The 17,634-nt window shown below is 45.5% G+C and overlaps 1 long non-coding RNA gene across 1 annotated transcript; it reads right to left on the bottom strand.

Annotated features, from left to right (window-relative positions):
* Nucleotides 1-11,959: 11,959 nt before the first annotated feature.
* On the bottom strand, nt 11,960-16,952 carry LOC121142663. Its single transcript, XR_005879690.1, has 2 exons — nt 16,799-16,952; nt 11,960-13,033 (listed from the first exon to the last, which is right to left on the bottom strand). It is a non-coding gene; the product is annotated as an uncharacterized LOC121142663 (long non-coding RNA).
* Nucleotides 16,953-17,634: the final 682 nt, after the last annotated feature.

Below are 17,634 nucleotides of genomic sequence, written 5' to 3'. Positions count from 1 at the left end.
AACAAGGGTTGGAGTCCCATATGGCCAGCATGCCGTGTGTGCTCAGCCTTTCTGACTCAATAGAGAGATATAGTGATGCATGCTCAGTCTGATAGACAGGCTTATGCCTCACTGAGTAGGCATGAGTAAACTCATTCTGCTCTCTCTCTCTGCATTATTGTGTATAATTACACCACAGGCTTTCTCTCCATTACATCATGGGAATTCTTTACAATTTGAAAGGAGAGCACATGAGACTGTATTTTATCTCAACATGTATAAACAAAGCTTTCAGAAGTAACACATTGACCCTAACAGGGTCAACATGTTTACAGCTTTGGCAGGGTTTGGGGGTAAAAGCATGGTTTTTACCTTTTTTGGAGACATTATTTTGAGCAATTCAAGATAAGCATGTTTATGAGTAAAAGGGCATTTTGGCAGGTATTATAGACTGAGTTGTGTTCATGCCTCCCATCAAATATATGCACCAAAATCTTAACCTCCAGTACTTTGGAATGTGATCTCACTTAGAGATCTTTAAAAAGATCATTAAGGTAATATAATTGATATTTTGGTGGGCTCTGATCTCATAAAACTTCATACCCTTACCAAAAAAATATTTGGGCACAGCTTCAGAGAAAATACTGTACTAAGAGAGAAGACAGGCATTTATAAGCCAAAAGAGAGACTTTAGGAGAAACCATTCCTGCTGTCAGTGGCGAATGCACTCCCCACCCACATTTCTTCAAAACTAAATTAGAGATAGAACATGGAGCCTCTCCCATGCCAGGCAAACGCTGTGCCATTGAGCCACATCCATAGCACACACTTTTTTTTACTTTAATAGAAGGTAGCACCCTTCAAAGGTTTGCTACCATGGAGCAGAAGTGTTTGGAAGGTGTGCTAGCCAAGAGTTTCTGAAACATAGGAAATAAACACAAAGCTACAGAATTTTTTTAAAATGTCAATGAACATGGAACAATATAAATCAAAGGGGAACATGCATTATAAAACTATTGAAAATCTGCATCAAAGACATCAACTACAAAGCTTCAGAGAAGAGGGTAGACATCTCTTCAACTCTTGCTATGACTCTCAGTGACCCTGCCTCTGAGAAGCTGCCTTCTGTGACGCCAGCACCCTGAGATCTCACCAGCTCACTCGCTTCTGTCTAACAATAAAGTGTCATGTGTGTGGTTATATTTACAAAGACTGAGTCTTCACTTGCTCTTGCAAAGATGCCTCTGCACTGTGGATAAGTATGGGGCTGGCCCTTCCATTCCAACTTTCAGTGCCTATCTTTATCACAGAGCCAGAGCACCAGCAGAACTGTATCTGTTGAGTTCTCATCCACAGAAACTGACCACCATCTGCATTTCAAGTGTGTTTTAGGGTGATTTGTTATATAGTAATAAGTATTACAAGGCAGAACACTGACTTCTCTCAAGAACGGGTGTTAAAACCAACTTACCAACAGAAAGGAGAAAAACAGAAGAAAACAGAATCTTTGAAGAGCTGAAATAAGCAACCACTGGCCAAATCTTTATACACCCCCCCACACACAAAAAGAATCCTTCAGCAATGAAAAGAGAATAAAGATAGCTGGAAAAAAACAAACTCTGGGGAATTTATCACTGCTAGACTAACTGAAGGCCTTTCTCAGGAAATGGTAAGATAAGCAGGCAAAGGTGATCCATGTGTTCGGCATATAAAATGACTGTCTGCATCCAGGACCACAACAGACATTCTTTTACAAGTATACATGAGGCTGTTTACTATACTTGATCTCTCATTGTGTCCTTAGACAGCTCAACAAACTCAGAGTCATACAAAATACTTTCTCTGATCATAGTGTAACTAATCAACATGTCAAACCAAGGTGGCTATAAAGTCCCCCTAAGTGTAAAAATTAAATAGAGAAATGGCAACAAGTGGAAGGTTATAGAAAATGCTGTATTCTGAAGTTGGTGAGCCATAGCAAAAGTTCTTCTTAATGGGCAAGTGAGATTGTACATACAATTGTCCATATTGAGTAGGAAGGATGGGAGTATAAGCCCGAAAGTCGAAAATGAAAACAGAAGAAAGCTGAGAATAAAGCGTAATTAAACAGGAAACAAACATAGGGCAAAAATGATGTAGTCCAAAAATGGTTCTTTAGGAAATGTATTAAACCAATAAAGCTTTTAGGAACAAGCTCCCACAAGTACACTGTGTTTGTGGAAGGCAGAAGCCCTAAGAGAGTATCGTATTTTATGGTAACTTGACTTTTTTAAATGGGATAAACAGACTTTTTTCTTACAAACAAAAGCAAGATACCTTTGTGTTAGCACACAACCAACAAAAGATGGTTCTTATAATCCACGTACCCAAAAATTTACAGATATAATTAAACATCCTGTTTATATCTCACCTCCCAGGTAGGACTGTAAAGGTGCAATCAGTCCTGTGTGTCTATGGCAGGAGGGAGGTGTCTCCAGCTGGGTACAGTGGTGTATGTCTTTAATCCCAGCACCCAGAAGTCAGTTGGTTTTTGTTTGTTTGTTTTTTTCTCTTTGCTCTATAAATACCTGCCACCAGCTCTCAAATAAATGTAAGGAAACTTACTCTTTCTTATGAATGTCCAACCTTAGCTTGGCTTATATTATCTTGATTGCCTTTTACCTGTTGACTTTTACCTTTCTCTATATTCTATTCTATTCTTTCCTTCTTACTTCGTGGCTGGTTGTGTATTTGGGTGGCTGGCCCCTGGTGTGCTCTCCTTCTCCATTTCTTGCTCCTTCTGAAAAAGAAAAAAGGCCATCCTTCTGTTCAGCCCCCACTAAAGAACACTCCCTACACTTAGTTCCTCCCCACCACTTCCTGCCAGCTGGTTGCCAACTCAGCCTCCTGACCCCAGGTTAATTTTATTTATCAAACAAATGTGGCATGCCTTTGCATCATTAACAAAAGCAGCAAAAGCAAATGTAACACGCCTTTACGCAGTTAAAATAATATTCCATAACAGAGAGGCAAATGGATCTCTATGAGTTCAAGGCCAACATGATCCATATTGAAAGTTAGAGGCAAGCTGGGGCTTCATAGTAAGACCTGTCTGTTACTGATGGTTCCTCCTGCCAGCCTGGTCCCACAGCTGTGTCAGCCCCAAGACTTAACATTAGTTATGAAACTGTTGGCTAATGACTTAGGCTTTTTATTGGCTAGCTCTGTTTTAATTGTCAACCCATAACTACTAATGGTCTTATCTTACTGGAGAACGCCTGACTTGCGTCCTCTCATCCCAGGATCACATGACGACTCTCTCTGCCTACACCTCCCAGAATTCTCCTCATCTCCTAGACCCACCTATCTTGCTACCCTATTGGCCAACAGTAAGATAAACATATACAGAAGGACAACTCCATCATCTCTTTTCTGCCTAAATATAAAGAAAGGTTTTAACTTTAACATATTGAAATTATATATAGCAAACAGTTATCAATATAGTTAACTATATTTATCGTTATTGTAACTATAGTTACATAATTTAGTCCATTAACATTTAGCAAGATTTAAAGAAAATATTTTATCATCTATCCTAAAGTCTTATATGTAACTAAGGAAAATTGTAGGGAAAAGGGTCCAGCCAAGGAAACAAACCCTGAGCAGAGTCAAGGAAGCACACTTTGGCCCTGCAACCAGAACCAAAGAAATGTACCCTGACCCCAAAACCAGTGCCAAAGAAACAAACTTTGGCCCTGAAACCAGAGCCAAGTCTGACCCTAACCCTGTGTAGAAAACTAACCAATCTCTGAGCAGGAGACCTAAGCTCAGGGATTGAAATCTGACCAATCTCCACCTTGGAAAACTCTGCCCCCTAAAAATCCCTATATAAACCTTGTTCCTGCTACCCAGTTGTCCTCTGCCACTGTGGCAGAGGGCAGCCACTCTCCTGGATTCTTCCCTCCCAATAAACCCCTTCGATGAGCTTTGGGTGAAGACCTTCTTTTACTGCGAAGCAGAGACGACCCTGGGCAAAGCAGAGCAAGCAGGGCTGTAACTGGCAGAGTGGAGTTTTGAACTCGAGACTCCACTCCCCATTCTCCTGGGAGCAGAATGGAATTGTAGCAACTTTACCCTCACTGTAGCAACTCCGCCTGGGAAACCTCCTGCTGGAGCAAAACTGCTACACTGGGCATACATCCCCAGCTAGAAGACCCTCTCCTTCTGGAGCAGAGCGGATACACTTGGGAAGCCTTTTCCTGAGGCAGGGCTGTAAGCTGCTATTCTTACTGCGGCCTGTGGTGGTCCTTAGCTCCCGAGCTCCAAGATACCTTTCCATCTGAGCTGTGTAACACTCAGTATTCTGTGACTCCCGAGTGCCAGAATACCTGTCCCATCCAGTCTGTCGAAATGCCTACAAAAACCATAACCATAGTTAGCTATCTTCAACTCCATCAAAGACCACAAAAGGATAATATATAAATTCTAGAATTGACAGAGACGTCTCGCTGCCTGGTCAGTCATCTGAAGTTTCTCTAATGTTGGGGCATCCATCTTTGGCTGATAGGTCACAGTGTGTCTGACAGACATCTCAGTGAAGCAGGAAATTTTAAACTGGCTGCCTGTGTTAGCAGTTTGTCATGTGTGTGTGTGTGTGTGTGTGTGTGTGTGTGTGTGTGTGTGTGTGTGTGTGTATCCTGTAGAATGTTTGTCAGACTCTTCCATGAATTAGGAACCCCGCAGTACTTGTCCATCTTGGGTAAGTTCAACAGTCACTTTCCTGTGGGTCCTGCATGTCCACCTTATACAGCATACAGTCAAACAGTCCAGGCGAGAGCAGTTTCTTACCCAAATGGCTATTTCTGCCATGTCAAAGGCAAGCTCCATAACGAGTTTCTTTGATACCCATCTTCTTCTCTGAAGTAATTGGCGTTGCCAGGAGCAGTTGTGTCTCAAGTCATGCAAAACCCTAAGCCATTTTTAATGCCATATTCTGAAGGTCTTTGAAAGGTTTGAACACTATCCATCTTAAATATATCTCTGTATATCTAGAAAACCTAACCTGTTTTTACTATTACAGGTGATTATATATAATCTGTATTTAATTATATATTGCATTTTTAAAAGAGCTGTATAAACACAAACAAGAATAGAAATATATCTATAACAAAATTTACCTTAAATTTGTATCAGTAAATCAAAATCCATACCAATACAAATTATTCATTTCTATATCATATTCCCCTTTTTTCCTCTAAAAAGTAATTGGTTGTGATTTTTAATCATTTATAACCAACCAAATTTAAATGAAAACATTTATAAACAAATTTGGGGGTATTTTGGGCATCATTCTCTGCAAACTACTTCCTGCTATTTGGGGATGCTGTCATGGGTATCATGAGAAAACAGAAACCTGGCCAAATCCTGGCTGTAGTGGTCTGTGAGGCTGCATCATCCCAGGTGTCTTGGAAGTTCGGTCACCTGGGCCACTGCTTCAGGGGTCTTGCTTCATCAAACCATATTAGTCTGGAAGGAATCCACAGCTTTTCACTTTCTGTGGAAACAAGAAAAAAAGTTGCAAAATAGCGTGATTTTAAGCTTAAATTTTGAAGACAAAACATTTTTAAAATATGTAAATTGAATTAATCCAGCAACCTTTATAATTAAATGTATTTTAGTAACTGTTACTCTTTTCTCAGAAATCAAACAATTTAGAGACAAGACAATAACATACAGTATCCAGAGTTTATGTGTATTTTCTATCTTTACGTGGCTTTTTTATGTTTATTTTTATTACTCTATTTCTTTTTCTTTTATTTCTTTTAATTTTATTTTTTGAGACAGGGTTTCTCTGTGGAATTTGTCTGTCCTGGCATTTACTCTGTACACCAGTCTCGCCTTGAAATCACAGAGATTTGCTTGCCTCTGCCTCCCAAGTGCTGGGATTAAAGGCGTGCACCCCCGCACCCAGCTACTCTATTTTTTTTCCTTTTTCTTTTCTCTCCCAAGCTTATGTATATTTTTAAATACACTATAAACCTTTACAGTTTTTTTTCATCTGAACTGTCATTATTGTAAGTCTCCATCTTCTTCTGGCCACGAGTCTTTTATCTGTTAAACAGCATTGCTAAAATTAAAGCGGCTGATGTTTTAGCCTCTGACTTTCCAACATAGCGTGTGTAAGTTTATTGCCAGCACTGGGAACTGTGCTCACCGTCAGCTCTTAACCCTTTATGAGTAAAAGCCAAGTCTGCCGTGCAGCATGCTGGTCACTGCCCCCAGCTTCTCAAACACAGCATTCTTGTTAGGAAGTGGAGCCTCTTAAAAGAGCCCTGTGGTTTTTTGCCACTATGCTGAGTCAGGAAACCTCCCTTAAAAGAGTCATGCTACTCTCTACTTGTCTCTGGCAAAACAGAGCCCACCCGAGAAAATGCTGCTACCAAGAAGCTGTGCTTGTCTCTGTTCTTTTGTTTCTAAAAATCCCTTCTTAAGCTTTAGTCAGTCTTATGTGGAAATTCATACAGCCACGTTGCCAGCACCATTTTGTTACCAAGTTTTCTGGCCCGGCAGGTCCTACAGCCCTTAAGCCCCAAATGAACACACAGATGCTATATTAATCTTTTGGCCAATGACTAGGGCTTCTTATTGGCTAGCTCTGTCTTTCTATCAATCTATGTACTGCCACAAGGCTGTGGCTTACCTGGTAATGCCCGGCATGGTGTGTTACCCCTCTGGCAGCATTGTGACTCTGTCTGGCAGACTCACTCTGTCTACCTTTCCAAGAATCCTCCTCTTCTCCTAGCCCTGCCTATCTTCCTGCCTGGCCAATCGGTGTTTTATTCATCAACCAATAAGAGATGCATATACAGAATAACATCTCTCATCACCTGTCTCCAAAAGAAAGAAAAGGAAGAGTCTATTGAATGTACACTGATTGTTCTCTTGTCAGGATCCCCTAAATAACTTTGTTTTGTTTACATGACATATACATTGTGTTAGGTAATCAAAGTAATAGAGATGATTTAAAGTGATGAGAGAGTTGTGCAGAGATTCTATGCAAATACACTCTATTTTTAATTAGGGCCTTGAGCATCCGCAAGGTAATAATTTGTATATGCATTCTGGAGCTGGGGGGGGGTTCAGAAACATGCTGGGGCTGAGCTAGCATTCCATTGCTCTGTGTTACATCAGCAGTATCCATTTTTCTTCAGACTCAACTTTACCATTTATGTTTGTTTCTGGATTTGTAAGTAGACTCCAGTCCCAGTAGGCACCTGAAAGTGAGGTACAATGTGTGAGCCATGAGGAAGTATGCCTCCTGGCTTACAGTTCATTGGTACATTCCATGTGTGCACAACAGGATCTTGAAACAGCTGGCCACATCGAATCAACAGTTGGAAAGCAGAAAAGGATAAATTTGCTTTCTCTGTTTTATACAGTCCAGGATCCCCTGCCCATGGGTCCCACCCACAATTAAGATGGGTCTTCCCACATCAATTAGCATTAACAAGATAATCCCCTATAGGCATGCCCAGTCCCATCTCCCAAGTGATTCTAGATCTATCTAGTTGGCAGCACTAACCATCACACAGAGACGACCTAGTGGGGAGGTGGCAAGAAGGCACTCAAGGAGGGCTTCCACAGAAACCAATTCTGCCAACACCCTGATCTTGGCCTTCAGCCTCCAGAACTGTGGAACAGTGTGTGTTGTGTAAGCTACCAGCCTGTGGCATTTGGGTATGTCAGACCTAGCTAACATGTACATAGTGCTTAGTAGTTGCTGAAAGTTGCATCTGTAAAATACTTTGTTCCTTGCTCTCGATGTACAGTTGTTCACAGTGTAATACAAGGGGCATGCATGAGTAAAGCAGTTAGTGTGTCCCAGAGTGACCATAGAAGCTTGGGGCCACTGGGGAAAGGCTTCCGGGAGGAGACTCATAATGGTATGGACGGGAAGGGTATTCCAGGCAGGGAGCCAGGATACATGGGCTCAGGCCAGGAACCGCACCTGCAGGAACTACTTAATGGTTTGCTAGTGCCAAGGGCCATCTATCAGAAAGGGGCCTGGAAGCAGAGATTATAAGAGGTAGTTCCTGCTAACCCTGGAGTATGAGCCACAGCCACATACAGAGTCCCACAAAAAAAATATAAAAGAAAGCTCTGGCTCCAGGGACCCCACAAGATAAAGATACATGCTGTTAGAAGAATTAATGACAGTGGTTTGCATAAGTGAATTGCTCTTAAAAGATGCCCAGCAAATGACAGTCTTCTGTGGCTCCCGATGAGCAGGCTTGGGATGTAAGACCTAGGAAGAAGCCTGGTCTTGGCTGAAGGGAGAGCCAACTCTGGCCCCACTCCTTCCACGAGCAGAATCCTGACATGTCCTTCCCCTGGGTATTTATTCAGACTGTTGCTTCTCAAGGGCCTGTTTGTGCCTCTTCTCTCTCCACGATGTCCTTTTTTAAGAAACCATCAAGAACTTGTGGCCAGCTGACAGTTAGTTCTTGTGCTCCTCCTGGCAACATAATGCCCTGGCTGCCGTTGATTGTTTTGTCCGGAAGACAGGCTCAGCTCCAGAGGCAGACCCAACATCTCTGAGCCACAGAAGGTCACTGCAGTCTCAGAAACAGTCAGGACAGCCCAGCATGCCTTCTTCACTGCTGTGCTTTGGCGGTCCCAGGCACTCTTGTCTGGCCATCCATCCCTTTCACAAATACCAATTGCCAGACCCTGGGCCAGCACGGGAAATAGATAGTGGTTTCCCAACTAAATCAACAAAAGATGCCACTAGACTAAGGAAAGTGCCAGGGGAGGTGTGTGGTTCTGGGACTAGAAAACCAGACAGTGGCTGACCTCTTGGGAACATCAACCCCACCCACTTCTCTCACCTACTCAGGGCCTATGAGCAGGAGCTCCTCAGCTTTACACTGGACATTCTGGCCTCCTGTCCTGCACCATACAGTGGCTGTTTCCAGGCTTGGTACGTCCACATGTGGCCCTGCTTCAACAGCACCTTGGTGAAGGCAGCCCTGCCTCCTTCCTGCTTCCTTCCCAAAGAGTAAAAGACTTGTCCTTCTTAAAAAGAGGGCATCCCCAGCTACACTGAGTTGAAGGCCAGCCTGTGCTTTTGTTTTATGTTGTTCTGTTTTGACCTTGGGATTTGGAGGCTCTGCCTCCCGGGTGCTGGACTGTCCAACCGGAGTTGTGAGATTGGTGGTGATAGTTGTTTTCCTTCTGAGAGTCTTTCTATCATGTCCATTTTATTTTGTATCTTTAGTTATTTGTATTTGGGGTTTTGTTGTTGTTGTTTTCCCCCTTTGGGGGAACCTTGCTTTTTTGTTTGTTTTTCAAGACAGGGTTTCTCTGTAGTTTGGAGCCTGTTTCAGAGCTCAATCTGTAGACCAGGCTGGCCTCTGCCTCCCGAGTGCTAGGATTAAAGGTGTGCACCACCACTACCTGGCCTTTTTTTTTTTAATTGATAATTTTCAATTTGCCTGTTAGGGACCTGTTAAGTTTTCATTTCTATCAATGGCATATTGATAATAAAATATCCATAGAAACTTTAAAAAGTTCCATCCAAGTGCCCTTTGATTCCCTTATCCAGCCTATTTTTCCATCATACTTTTTGCTTATGTGATTCCAAAAGGACTTAACAAAATCTATATCAACACTAAGTATATTTAGATTTCTGCATGTTGTATTTTGCACTTGCAGGTAAATCAATTTTCAACATGTCATGAAGATTCTTTAAAATGAACTATTATGTCACTTTGTTTTGTTTTTCGAGACAAGCTTTGTATAACCCTGGATGTCCTGGAATTTACTCTGTAGTTCAGGCTGGCCTTTAATTCAGAAATCCATCTGCCTCTGCTTCTAGAGTGCTAGGAATAAAGGCGTGCGCAACCACTGCCAAGCTTTTTATGTCACTTTTTAAGTGATTTCAAAACCCATTTTTAAGATGGATACACTTTTGATGTTCAGAAATGTTTTTTCTTCTATACTCTATATACTCATTTCACTTTACCCAGAATTTTATCCTAATTTAATATTTATGCTTAATTATATAGAATAAAATTTCACAATGAGAATCTGTCACACAAAGATGTCTGCAAAGAGTTAATTGTGAAAAATATTGAATATACTTGTCTATAAGTTGTTCAGGTCAAAGAGGACATTAACAGCAAATTTGAAATAAGTTGTTGCAAAGAAAATACAAACAAAACAACGCTGAGGAAGTTTGGAACTCTGAAATACTCCATTAGAAGAAAGATGTAAAGTTAATGGTCCCCACAAGAAACCAGACAAATGTGAGCAAATGAAACAAAAAGACGTACTACTGATGAAAGGAGAAATCAGTGAAAAAAATGGTGCAAACAGTAGAGAAAGTTAAATCAAAATCTAATTCTTCGAAAAGATTCAAGAGGTTGATAAGCTTATAGCAAAGTGCTCAAGAAAATCCTCAAATACGTGATAACAAAGATGGGGCATCACTACAAACCCTACAGTCACAAAAAAGAAAAGTGAGGCTGTAGTTTTAGCAATTTTATGTCCTCCAGAAATGACAATTTAGATAGAATGAATGATTTCTGTGAAATACCTAATTATTAAGATGGACAGATGAATATAAGGCCCAAATTACTCTGTATATATTAAAGAAATTGCATTTGAGATTAATCTTGCCACAAAGAAAATTCCGGTTCTCTACCTTCAGTCTACTTTCCCTCTAAAGTATCTGGGGTGCAAATATGTCATTGTCATTCCATTACCCAAATCCAATGGCTTACTCCACAGTGGAATATTAAGGCCATTTATGATCCCACTGGTGCCTGCAATGTCCTATGTTATTGCTAGCCATCCCCTTCCCCCACCCTGTGCCACACTGATGAGCCCAGTAGTTCCCAGGTGGCAGTACTCTGTATTCCACTAGGGGGCACTTGAGGATGTGTGGGAATATGAGTTGTCACTTGAAATCAAAGAATGTCACTGGCATTTATTAGTCAGGGCCCAGGTGTCAAGCACCCAGCAATGCCAGGAACAGGCCCCACCATGAAGAATCACCCTGTTGAGAATGACCAATAGAGCCATCGAGATTTTGCCCAACTTTTTCAACTCTAGAAATTAGACATGCCGGGGGCTGGAGAGATGGCTCAGAGGTTAAGAGCACTGACTGCTCTTCCAGAGGTCTTGAGTTCAATTCCCAGCAACCACATAGTGCCTCACAACCATCTACAATTCAATCTGGTGTATATGTAATAAATAAATAAATCTTAAAAAAAAAAAGAAATTAGACATGCCATTAGCTTTGAGTAGAGCCTTGCCTGGCTGATTCTGACTCCACTTTGGAGCTTCACTTGGGAACCTTCCTGAATGAATGTCCAAATAGTGTTATTACACTGCATTTGTCTTCCCTTCCTCATGTCTTAAAAGATAGAAGTCAAGTTCAGTTATAGAAGCAGATTTTTTTTTATTTGAATGTATTCTGAGACAGCAGAGGGGAGGAGATGCTAATATCTACTCAGTTGCTATGGTGAACCTCCTAACCCCACCCCCAACACCCCATCTTGTCTTCCTGACTGTTATGGTGGTGTCTCCTGAGCTGCAGTGCACACCTAGACCCATGGATGCTGTGGTTCCTAAGTGCCCTCTCCCTTCCCCACTCAACTCTGCCCTGCATTCCAATGTTGGCCGGGCTCTTGGTCCCTCCCAGTGCAGATCCACACTTGAGAAAGGGCCATCCATCTGGGTTTGCCAGAACTCAGGACGACAGTGAGCTTCTCTGGAGTCTGGGGATCGCTTTAAAATTTTCGTATTGGTAATTATGGGTTGTGGTATTATTGAAATCTGAAAAACTCAAGGAAGAAGTCTCCCTGGGCTGTTGTCATTGATTCTTTACTGCCTTGAGTGTATGGCTGAGTCTAAAGACTTGTCAGTCAAGAGGGAGGATTAGCCTCGCCCATATGAAGGGAAAATGAGGAAGGGAAAGAAAAAAAAAAACCTTGTCTGAACTTGAAAATGAAAATGCTGATGTGGTTTTTATTCCAGAAACAAATCTTACTGATTAAGAGCAAGGAACGCTACTGGCTCGTGGGTGGGCCAGCTGTAGCTGGTTCCTTTATCCACCAGGCCAGGCTCACTGCCACAGAATGTCAGAGGCCCATGTGGTCTGTGCAGGTGGGCATGGTTGTGTGCACACAGGGAGCATCATGGCGGTCCACTTGTTCATTTTCAGTCATGAACACAGGCAGACTTCATCAAGGGAAGCAACAGACCCTGATCACGTGGGGGCTGGACTTGCCTACTTATCAACTGCATGCCCATGGCCAGTGATGGATTCTTTTCATGTTGTCATCTACGAAGCAGAGGCAAATGCACCTATTACTGAAGTGCTGCCTGCATAGCTCATGACATGTGCTAACACAAACTGGATGTTCCTTGGATGGTCATTCCATTAGCCAAGATGGCAGTTCCCGGTGGTACTTCTCCCACCCAGTGCTTGCAGCCGCTGCTTGAAACAGCCTTTCTCCCTCTGGGTCCTCATCTATGGTTGGAGCTGCTGGAGTGGCCTGAGCTCTGGTGAGCCTTAGTTTCCATAGCTGTAGAATGGGCCTGACACCTCTGCACATCGACCACACAGGGCTTGTGGCTTGGCATGACTGCAGAGGCCGCTGCCAGGCAGGCAATCTTCGCCAAGAGCTAGATTCCTCCAGGCCCGGCCCAGCTGGCATTCTCTCCAGTTTCATTGCGCTGGGTTGCAGGGCGATGCAGCCATTGATAATGGTGTAATTGGGGTGACTTGGGTATTTTCCTAGGTACTGCTCCTGGTGACTCATGCTTGGTAAGTCCACATTCCACTGCCATCAAGCGCAGAAGACGGTTAAATAACCTAGTCAGGTATTCAGGTTTCACAACTCTGGTGTCTGAATGTGAGGTCCTTGAGTTACCCAGAGTCTCCACACCTCAGTTGTTTACGTGGAGCTTTTGTTCCCAGAGCCCTACATAGATGGGCTTTTCTGTGAGGCATTTAGCTGGCACTGGGAGGATTTCCAGCTGTGGTCTCTTCTCAGCCATTAATAACCTGCAAATGATAAACCTGTTCAGTGGCCAGGTTGGACCTCCAGCGCCGGCCTTTCTCTGCCTGCCCTCTCTGTTTTGCCAGTTGCTTCCCTGTCTCTGCTCTTCTGAACTTTCTGTTCCCTACTCCTACCCCCACCCCCATCCCCCCTGGCACCCCTGTGCCCCTCTCCAGAGGCCTCTGTCTTATCCTCTTTTCTCCCTGGCTTGTGCTTCAGGCACACCCACCTCCTGCTCTCCACAGGCCAGACCAGCTCAGCATTGGAATGAGGTAGGGACAAGGGTGGGTCCTAGAGGAGTCTGCCCCAACCCACTGCCTAAGACAGGGTGCACTGAGTCCTTCATTTGTCTTTCAAGGTCAGAGCTCCTGGGAGCTTATGGCCGCATGGATCAGGAACTGCCCCCTTTGCTCTGACTGAGGTAGACAGGCATACAGAATCTGTAGGGAAGACAGAAGGCAGGGAGAGAGCAGCAACAGCTGTGCTTGCCCACAGGAGGACCCTCGCACTACGCCTCTGCCTCCTTGTCATTGGCAAGGTGTTCCTGGGCCTGAATCCCAGCCTGGCCAGAGGTGGGCATTGCTGGCCCAGTGGGAGCCAGGCCTGACTTGACAAACAAGGTCCCAGTCCCAGCTTTCCCGGAGAAACAAGTGTGGGAACCCGGGCTGCAGTGGGGTCTAAAGGAGGCAGGTGCTAGCGGAGTGGAGGAGCCAGGCTGTGTGCTGAACCCTGCAGCAGAGGGTGGAATGGATTCACTCCTGCCTGGTGGCTTGGGTAAGTACTTCCCCTCCAGGGGCAATGCTGCTCCAGTGCTGCCTGGCCTGCACCCACCCTGAACTAAGAAGACAGAAACTAGAGGCCTTCTGAGCAAGCTCCAGATCAGGCAGGTTGGATGCCTGTGGGCTCCCAGCTGGAGCAGCAGTGTGACCAGAGGTGATTCAGCACTGCCCTCTGGGGGATGGTCAGGAGGGAAGAGGAGGCAGCTGCCCACCGCCTGCTTCCCACACAGCCTGCTGCTTTCTGGCGCTGCCACCTTGGAGGTTTTCTCTCCCTAGGAGATACGTAGCCCCTGGCTACCTCAGCTCCTGGCACCACCGCCACCACAGCTGAGTATAGGAGACAAAGCTCCCCTGCTTGCTCCAGCTCTGCATGCACTTTTAACCTCAGCAACCCAGGGCTAAGAGGTGCGGCCACTGTTGCCATACAATAAGGGCAGGGACCCTTGCCACCTCTGCCAGAGATGCAGTGTGAACATGCCATTGCTGGTAACCACCTGCCTTCTGCAGCTTCCCCTCTGCCCCCGAAGCCAGGTGTCCCTGCTATCACGCTTGACTTTCCATCAGCCCCCGCACACCCTTCGCACCCACACCCCATCTCCATGTGGAATTCTCATTTGGCAAAAATTCCAGCCCTACTTTAGTGCAAACTCGTGTCCATTCCTTGGCGCAGCGTGGTGATACAGGTCTGACTGTGTCTTCAAGCATCCCAGGGCCTCTTCTCCCTGCCATGGCCATGCGGCCCGTTCCCTTCACTACTTATTAGCTGTCACTCAGGGCCTTCCTGCTCGTGGAAACCCCTGCTCCCAGAAGCTATCCTCCCCCAAACACCCAGGATCCCTCTCAGGCCATCTCAGTTTCTGGCAGTATGGAGACCCCTGGCCAATAGCCACCACCCAGTCCCTGTGATTCCTTCCTTCCCAAAAGCTCCTTTCTGGGCCATACCTCCTGCAGCCACTGTCTTGGTCCCTGGCTCTCTTGAAAGACAGCCCCTCAAGTAGTATCAGCCGGAATCTCCTGGTTGTTCCAGTTGCAGGAGTCCTCCAGCCTACTCCCACTTTTACGGCTGCTGGCTCCCAGTGGCTGCTCCTGCTGGGTTCCTCCGCCAGCTGGCCTTCCCCCACTCTTAACAGATCTGCAGTTCTCCAGGGCTAGCAGGACTTTCCTTGTCTGCATGGGCTCTTCAGAAACCTATCCGGTGTTGAGGCCTTAAACTCTAATGTTGCTGACTGACTACTGGCTGCCTTGGGGCTCAGAATCCTACATCTACCTCCCTCCTGGTGTGCTGTTTCCCATGTAAAGGTGTCACACAGTTCCTGGCCCAGACTCATCCTTGCCCAGCCCTCTCAATCTCAGAGAGTAGCTGGCCACCCCACTCTGCCAGATGCTGACCCGGAATCTTTATAGCTGTTCCTCCCTTTCCTCTCCTCCCTCCTCCTTTCTCTCCCGCCTTGCCCACATTGACTCTGTCAGCAATTCTTGGGGCTCCACCTTTCTAGATCTGTTGCTGCCTCTCCTCACCTCCCTGACTGACTGGGCTACCTGACTGCCTTTGCCCTAGGTGACAGTGCCAGAGTTGAACCTCTCCTGGCTCCCTGCCTCCAGTGTGGCCAGGATATCGCTACCTTTTTAAGCCTACATCACCTTCTGCCAAATGCCTCATAATGTCATCCTGCTTGGAGCAATCAGGGGACCTGATGGCCCTGGGCATCTCTGGCTTCCTCATTGTAGCGATCCAGCACAGCTGCCTGGATACCCCACCCCCACCCAGGTTCCACTAGGCCTCGGAACCCCCGTGTCCCCCACCCAGGTTCCACTAGGCCTCGGAACCCCCGTGTCTCCTTTGCCAGAACACTCATTTCTTTTCTTTCTTTCTTTAATTCCAATCCCAGTTCCCCTTTCCCTATCCCACCTCATATCTGTTACTCAAAGAGGGTAAAGCCTCCCCTAGAATGTCAACCAAATCTGTCCCATCACCTTGTTGAGGCAGGACCAGGATGTGTCGTGCCCCCTCCCCCATGTCTAGGCTGAGCAAGGTATCTCCATAGAGTATGGGCTCTACAAAGTCAGTTTATGCATTGTAGTTAGATCTTGGTCCCACTACCAGTGGCTTCATATACTGTCCAAGCCATACCATTGTCACCTGTATTCAGGGGTCCTAGTTCAGTCCTATGCTGGTTCTCTAGTTGGTAGTGCAGAGTCAGTGATCTCTTACTAACTCTGGTCAGCTGATTCTCTGGGTTTCCCCATCACGGTTTTATTCATGTTCTCACTCTTCCCTCACTTCATTGTACTCCAGGAGGTTTGCCCAATGGTTAGTTATAGATCTCCATATCTGCTTCCATCTGTTTCTGGTAGAAGAATCTAGCTTCTCTGGGATTGTGGATTGTTGGTTTGTTATATTTTGCGTTATATCTGGGGAACACTCATTTCTTATACTCTCTGGTTCACTCCCTCACTAGCTTCTGATTTTACCCAAGTATCATCTCAGGAATATTGCAGCTGTAACTCCCTCCCTGCAGTGGCCCCTTCCTGTGCCTCTCCTGATCTGTACTGTCACCAGCATTCCAGCATCTAGGTCATGTACCTTCTGGCTCATGAGGACAAATGCTGCTGCATCAGAGCCTAAGACAGAGACATATATGGGTGCATAGCATAGCCCTGGTGCTGGTGAGTGCCCAAAGACCTCTACTGTGAGGACTGCACACCACTGGCTCCTTACCCCTCCCAGAAGCCCTACCAGGGAGGTCTGCAGGCAGGCTGAGTCCCAGAGCATCTTTAGCCATCGAAGAGTTTTAACTCACAGTGTTTAATCCAGGGCCAAAGAGGGTGGTCCTGATCCGACCCTATGCCCTGGGCTGTCAGAGGGTCAGCATCAAAGCCGGATTAGTACCCCTGCTTAACCCCAGCTGCCACATTCTTGTGACAGTCGTACAAGTGGAAAGATTGGCAGTCCCGACCTTGGACTCAGAGACACTTGTGGCTATTTCTCACCTTGCACATCACATGCCCACACACTCCCACACATATTGGTGCTGTCCCAGGCAGGGAGCCAGGCTCCTCCATCACTCTAAGGACTGACCACAGCTGACACCCGTCCAAACCCCTGCAGGGCCTTCCTCGTGCCACCTGCTCCTAATTTCATTCGCGTCAGGGTTCCAATATAGAATGTGTGATCATAGTGAGGGAGAGCTCCACCCATCTAGACATTGTGCAGCCTCAGAAACTGCCTCTCCTAAAGTAGGAATGGCAACTGTTTCCCTACTGATCATTATGTAGCCAAGATAGGGTAGGTGGTGATGGTGATGGGGTTGTTGTGAGAGTAATTCCAGGTCCCACTTGACAAAGCTCACATGATAGTCGATCAAGCCCTCAATCTGTTGCCAAAGCGCACCCACCCACGTGAGTCCATCCCCAGCGTTCTTCCTGACCTGTCCTACCATTGTGTTTGTGCTTCCTTGGTCTTTTTCTCCAGCCTAGGAACACTTCTCTGTGCAGAGATGTCAGCAATAGCCAGGAATTCTAGACTCTCCTTCTTGCAATCACACACCTCTGAGCATGAGGTGTCTTTTCTCAACGTTCATATTGGAGACTATGTATGGCTGGCCGGTATGGCTCTATCCAGAGAATGGCCCCAACCAACTCAAGTACTCAGTAATCTGTGTCACATCACATCTCTGTGGGGACTGCTGACTAGTTGTCCCAATCACCACCACAAACAATCCCTCAGCCTCCTAAGCTTGGTTGGAGAGGTGCAGTCAGAAAAGGGCTCTTTGTGGGGCCATATCCTGAAAGCAGAAGGTAGGCAACCCGTGACATAAGAAGAGGGG

This window comes from Mesocricetus auratus, unplaced genomic scaffold, assembly GCF_017639785.1.
Source record: "Mesocricetus auratus isolate SY011 unplaced genomic scaffold, BCM_Maur_2.0 Super-Scaffold_100010, whole genome shotgun sequence".
Lineage (NCBI taxonomy): Eukaryota > Metazoa > Chordata > Mammalia > Rodentia > Cricetidae > Mesocricetus > Mesocricetus auratus.
The sequence above is the reverse complement of the archived record's forward strand: the minus strand, read 5'-3'. Positions and strand labels throughout refer to the sequence as shown.